A 7,500-nucleotide genomic window follows, 5' to 3' on the forward strand; every position below is an offset into this window, starting at 1 on the left:
GCAATGTTTTTATGCACTCCCTTTACATTGTCTTCCCTTCAAAATCCTCATAAAATTCGTTGCCTTTCTTGGTACGTTTAAAAATTCATTAACTCATATCATATTACTTCCAGTGTGTATGTAAGATAACCACTTGAACACCTATAGCTTCAAAACTAGACTAATTTCCATCATTATAAACATTTTCTTCTTATAACCATTTTCTTTACTTAAGAATTTATTTTTCTGTGTTTTTAAATACAGTGCAGTTGTTTACTGAGGCTTAAAGTTTTCTCTCTTTATTACCTGTAATTTCATAATGAGCAATTTCCAGCTTGTCACTCGTCATTTGATGAAGCATGATTTACTAAAGAATGATTCGTGAATTCTTATAAAAAATACACGTTGAAAACCTTAGTGTCCTAACCCTAATGGATCAATGCCGCTTCAAATCCTGTATTAATCTATACCAGAAAGTGGATACTTACTAACCTTCCTTTCCTTAACATAACCTGAGCAAGGCATAGTCTGTTTTCCAATCTTGTAATGGTAATGAATATTTATTTCCAGAAAGGTGTTTTGGAAGATAATAATGCATTACTTTGACCTATTTGGGCACGTAGTGTCAGTCGACATCGTATGTAAAATCACAAACAACACACATTGGTCTGGCTCTGGTTATTCGTTCTATGTCCCGGATATTAGAACTATTAATTTTAATCACATGTACACAGAATTCATGCTTGTGTGAAGAATGAAAGTGAAAGCAGAGGAGCAAGAAAAATGAAAAGTGTAACTCCACAGGCGGTAATAAACTCGGCCTACAGGAGCTGGAGAAAACGAAGCTGGGATAGAATGTTGAGCCAGTGTGGTACGGGAAAAGAACATTCATCAAACGAGCATTCAGTGAAATTTGTAATTAAAAAAAAAAAGGAAAAAAAAAGGAAAAAAAAAAAAAAACAGCAAGCAAACCTATACCAGTTCCTCAAAAGAATGCATGTACAGTAGGCTTCATAAATTCCGGCACACTTCATGAGAAGCTAAGGAGACGGCTGACAGTTGAGCACTGTGCTTAGCGAAAGAGAAACTAATGGAAACGCTGCCTGCAATACAAAGCCGCCGAGGTTATAAACACGAGATCAAGGGCATTTTCATTAATTTTACGAAATGCTAAGAAAATCTTATTTTAATATACAGCACTTGGTAAGATATTAAAGATGCTTTTTGATCAAATGTTTACACGTTCAGTGACTTTATAGGCAACATTTCTGACAATTAATCTTTTACTAAACGCAGCGTTACATGCCACAATGTATAGCTCTCAGACGTCTCCCTAGCTTCCTGTGAAGTGTACCGGAATTTATGAAGCCAACTGTACCATATACAAAAAGCAACAGAATTATGGCTGTCAGAGATGAGCTCCTCCATGCAACGATAGAATTTAGTGGAAAGACAAAATTTTCTTCAGAAATTAATATACAGCTATGTTAAATTATCATTCTCATGTTTGCATAAAAGCATATTTTTTTTTTCTTAAATCCAATTAGAAGAAAAAAGGTAGAATGTTTCATAATAATGTTTTTAACATTGATTGTTTGATAGATTAGTTGTCAATAAATCGGCATGACAAAAATGAAGCATCATACGTGGGAAAGAAAAAAGTAACAGATGATGGTACCATATTCTGTTTCCAGAATAACATGCAGTCACATGTTTTTTTTTTTTTTTTTTTTTTTTTTTTTTTAACAAAGAAGGCATATCTTCAAATCTGAAAAAAATCTAATATATACCATGCTGAACATTTTCTACCAAAACGGAGAAGAAATCTTTAATAAGATTCCTATACTTTTGCTAATTCATGTAAATTCCCATATCTAAACCTGAAGTTGCTGTCAAATTCTATTTCGAAATGCACGTTAAATATTCGTAATTGTATATCACTAACATTTTCTGATGAATGAGCATACTTTATTAGACTGCCTGGTCGGAGAAGAAGAAATATGCTGTAGCATAACTCACTGAATGTTTACAATTTTTTTATCAATCCCATTCATTAGAAAAATTAATCGACAGAGCGTCTCAACAAGCAAAACTTTGAAGCCTCCTTTTATTTGTAAGGACATTAGAAAGCTTCTAAAGAACTTGAATTTTCAAATACCAACAACAACAACAACAACAACATCAACACATGCAGCCGTTTCTAGTCCACACCAGGACAAAGGTCTTTAGTCACCAATGAATAACACCATTTGCCAATTAAGTGTAGATGTCAGCACTTTTGCTTAAAGGAAATTGGTTCTTATAACCCAATTGAAAGTTTCCTAGTTGGTCTCTTACGTATTCAGAAACGGTACATTCTGATCAGACTTCTTTTTTCTTAAGAACTACAGGAATATATATTACGTCTACTAAAAGGATATATGCATTTATATATACAGTATATATATATATATATATATATATATATATATATATATATATATATATATATATATATATATATATATATATATATATATACATCGCTATTGCACCAAAATTTGGGGCAAATGATAGCAAATAATGACGACCATTTATAAAGAATATCATCACAAAAGTACTTAAAAATATGATAATAATATCATCATCCGGAATAGGAATCAACGTTATATATTTTTTTCTAAATACCATAGCCTATTGCCGGGCTGTTTGATGACTAATTAATTAAAAGCATGCATATAGTTCAACCTGATGTCATTATCAATTGGCATTCAACAGAGAAAAAAATATTGATATAATTTGAATTTTATATTTTCAAATTCATTTATTTAATGTATTCATTCTTTAACAAGCCACCGAACTTCGATTTTTATCCAGTACAAAATACTGAAAATTCGAAAATTAAACTCATTAGTTCAGTTTTTCCCATCCCTCACATTTTATGAAGTAGATTAAGAATAAAGAATAGACGCTAATGTCTTCCAAAGAACCGATATTAGTTACTAATGTCATATTCTTGATTAGCCTATTCACATATTAGGTTGTTGACAGTGACCGCAGATGGCCTACTGTAGTGGCGCAAGCATCATAAAACTTCCGAAAAACGACCCTTGGGGCGTCCTAGCATAAGGTCCATTGTATTCACCTTTCGTGACGATACTGCAGTTACGTTTTACGATAGAGGTGGCACTTTAGCATCGGGGGAACAATAGCGCCTATCCCTCGTTAGCGTTAAGGGAGGTGACGGCAGCCTTAAGGCACCAGGCTTCTTGGTCGATAATTGCCTGGCCAATCGATGCCTTAATCACCTTGATGCTGGTGAGTGCATTAATTAATATGGTAATCTGGGTAATTGGGAGGAGCCATCCCTCACTCACACCGTAAACAACACTGACATACGCCAGTCAATGGTATGAGTAGCCTCACTCCGCCCCCCCCCCGCCCCCCACACCTTTCTCCTAGCTAAATCTCTCTCTCTCTCTCTCTCTCTCTCTCTCTCTCTCTCTCTCTCTCTCCTGAATTTCACCGTTGATAATAGTTGCTTCATAAAACTTTTTTTTTAAACTGATTTACAATCATTAGTCCAAACGATGTTTATGAAAAATATATCGGAGAGGAATAAAACAATAAAATAGATAGTAGGGTGGGAATTACCATATCCCCCCTAGTAATAATTGGCACTATAGTAACATATTTCTTATGAATATATAACTATTGGGAATATTTAAAACAATTCAGCTTGCATCTGTTTTTCCGAATTATATTACCATTAACTTTGAGGAGGGAAGTTAAATATACTATCTTTTAATCAAGTGATTTTCAAACTTATTGATTTCTTGAAAGGCATAAGAAATAAACTTCCAAATTGTTAGACGATTTTTCACAGGTCAAATAAAAGGTTAATTACATTTTTCTCTAATTAAAATAAACCAGAACTGACCATTAAAAAAAAAATACAGCTAGTGGAGATCATTTATGTTATGGTCAGGTGACAAAGGTGTCAGGAAATTAGTGCGATACTTTTCTATGAACAGACAAAACACAATCATGCATTCAAGACAAAGGATAAACCACTCTCCCCAGTATGAGGCCAGATTATATTTCGTAAAACAGAAAGAAAGGGCAAATGTTGAAATTTACAAGGCATTGTTTATATTATTTTTTGGTATTTTAAAGGTTGTATAGGTCACTCATGAATGGCAGAAGCAAGGAATAGGACAATGCCATAGAGACAAGACACAGTTCACACCATGAATTAGAGACACTGGCTAAAATAATCTCATAGGAATATTCCCAGTTTAAGCTTCAGCCCGTACCTAGGGTTGTGGTGTCCGATGCGGTAACGTCCCTGACAGGTGAACGCCAGACTGGGGTTCGAGTCCCGCTCAAACTCGTTAGTTCCTATGGTTGCTGCAACCTTACCATCCTTGTGAGCTAAGGATGGGGTGTTTGGAGGAACTTATAGGTCTATCTACCAGGTCATCAGCAGCCATTGCCTAGCCCTCCTTGGACCTAGCTTGGGTGGAGAGAGGGCTTGGGCGCTGATCAAACGTATATGTGGTCAGTGTCTGGGGTATTGTCTTGCTTGATAGGCCAATGTCACTGTCCCTTTCCTCTGCCATTCATGAGCAGCCTTTAAACCTTTAAACCTGCAGAGTCACCTTCTTTGTATACGCAGCCTTAGTGGGTCAGATGAACACTGGGCTTTGCTTCTATAGGAGACAAAAAGTCAAAGTTACTGAGAGGATACACTGGAGGGGCAACAACGTTAAACTACATAAGGAGGAAATTAAGGGAAACAAGTTAGACCAGAAAGGCACTCAGTAGAGCGAAGACCTCCACGCGGCAGCTTATTTCTCTTCTTTTTGCTCGACCTTGACCTTGACCTTTGAATTTAACATGTATTAATAGGCGTGGAATTTCATACACTCAAATACGAACGAAGTTTGAAGTCTGTGACAACGATGTCCAAACTTAAGATTTATTACGTGAATTGGTCATTTTGCTTGACCGTGACCTTGACCTTAAACCTTGACCTTCCAGAATTTAAACATTTCTAGATTTTCACATAATAGTTAATTCCTGCAAGCTTCATTACTCTACGATTAAAAATGTTCTCTAGAAAGCTGTTCACAAACAAACACACACACACACGAACAAACACAATCATGAGTGAAAACATGACTTCCTTCCAACTTCGTTGGCGGAGGTAAAAACGATTATAACCTTGCGGAACTCGAGTATTAACAGTTAAAAGAAAGAAACACGGGTCAAGTCAAGGAATTTTAAGTGCTGAGAAACTGGTCAAGTATCAGACTACCTCTTTCGATATAGGAAATAGAAGATCCAGTATTGAACTGTTATCATATGTCGTTATAATATGTAAAGAATAAGAGGAATTACAAATATCACAAATATGGTAAATCAACGACTGAATGGCCAGCAATTCCTACATGAATTAATGATTCACCACATTAGGAACAATAAAGTGATGATATATGAAAAAATATTCCTTCTAAAAAAGTTCATGTAATGGGATATTTTATTAACATCTGGAATTAGAAATATTTTTTTCAAGATTTATAGAACATCTTCAAATACCCTTTCGAATAAACACTGGTAACATTTGCTTGCTAAAAATAGCTAAACAGTAGTATTTCATGTCTAGTTAGAAAGGTATAACATAAATGTGCATTTTGCACTGCAACTTATTGTGACAGCTATAAAAAAAAAGAGAGTACAAAAATCTCCGTTGGCCTGTATGTCGTTCAGTAAATAGCTAAATGTTCGTTGCAAATAATAAAGATGAAGGTGATTCTTATATCTATCTAATCTATCTATCTATCTATCTATCTATCTACCTATATATATATATATATATATATATATATATATATATATATATATATATATATATATATATATATATATAGGTAGTAGGTTGGCCTGGGCACCAGCCGCCCGTTGAGATACTACCGCTAGAGAGTTATGGGGTCCTTTGATTGGCCAGACAGTACTACATAGGACCCTTCTCTCTGGTTACGGTTCTTTCCCTTTGCCTACACAGACACCGAATAGTCTGGCCTATCCTTTACAGATTCTCCTCTGTCCTCATACACCTGACAACACTGTGATTACTAGACAATTCTTCTTCACCCAAGGGGTTAACTACTGCACTGTAATTGTTCAGTGGCTACTTTCCTCTTGGTAAGGGTAGAAGAGACTCTTTAGCTATGGTAAGCAGCTCTTCTAGGAGAAGGACACTCCAAAATCAAACCATTGTTCTCTATTCTTGGGTAGTGCCATAGCCTCTGTACCATGGTCTTACACTGCCTTGGGTTAGAGTTCTCTTGCTTGAGGGTACACTTGGGCACACTTTTCTACCTAGTTTCTCTTCCTCTTGTTCTGTTGAAGTTTTTATGGTTTAAATGGGAAGTATTTATTTTAATATTGTTACTATTCCTAAAATGTTCTATTTTCCTTATTTCCTTATTTCCTTTCCTCACTGGGCTATTTTCCCTGTTGGGGCCCCTGGGCTTATAGCATCCTGCTTTTCCAACTAGGGTTGTAGCTTAGCATTTAATAATAATAATAATAATAATAATATATGCGTGTGCGTGTGTGTCTGTCTGTCTTTGAGTGTGTATATGTGTATGCTTGTATGTATTTATGTGTGCATATGTGTAGTGTACCGTAAAGACATATCATAATACTGCCTGATAAAGTATATTTTCATAGTTTACGATAAAGGCAACGAAACCTCTCAGAAAAGGAACAATAAAAAGAAAACAAGTCAGTTGAAGGATAAGCAAACTTTACCCCCTCGAGATTGTGTATAACTTATTTGAAATTTCAGATACTCTTTTAGTGATGATGAACGATTTCTTTTATTTTAGTAATGATGAAGGATATTTTTTATTTTAGTAATGATGAAGGATATCCTTTGTTTTAGTAATGATAAAAGATGTCTTTCAAACAGGTACCGTTAATCTGAAAAGCCAAGGCTGCTAATGAATAAATGAATGATTTGAAGTTCCCTGGCAATTCGAAATATATTGATTATTGACATAGTAGCATTTATAAGAATATTTATAAGCACCGTAATTAACACACAGCTCTTGGTTTTTTTTATATATATTCGTCATTTTCCAAAGGTATCATCTTGAACCTTAGACCTTATTAGCATCTGGTTTCCATAAAAATCTAGAAACATATTGTTTCAGTCAAGGGGTAAATTCTTTAAATTATATTTTCTAACTTTTTTTCGTGATATAGTAAGTACATAGCTTTCTATGGGAATAGACTTAATTTTCTTTACTTTTTATTTTATCGTAGTCATGGGCTGATTACTCTTTCTAGAACCTGGCATAAAGTTTTGTAGTTTCGTGCTTGTAGAAAGGTAAGGTGCACGATTGCTTCTTGATTTCTATTATGCCGTCAGCGTTTTTCTCCTAATTCAGGGAGAACTCCTCAATGGTTTAACAATTAAATCCTCTGTTATTGAGAGGGCACCGTCAATTCATAAAGAGAATTTCATCTCAA

The sequence above is a fragment of the Palaemon carinicauda genome, chromosome 6 (assembly GCF_036898095.1).
Source record: "Palaemon carinicauda isolate YSFRI2023 chromosome 6, ASM3689809v2, whole genome shotgun sequence".
NCBI lineage: Eukaryota > Metazoa > Arthropoda > Malacostraca > Decapoda > Palaemonidae > Palaemon > Palaemon carinicauda.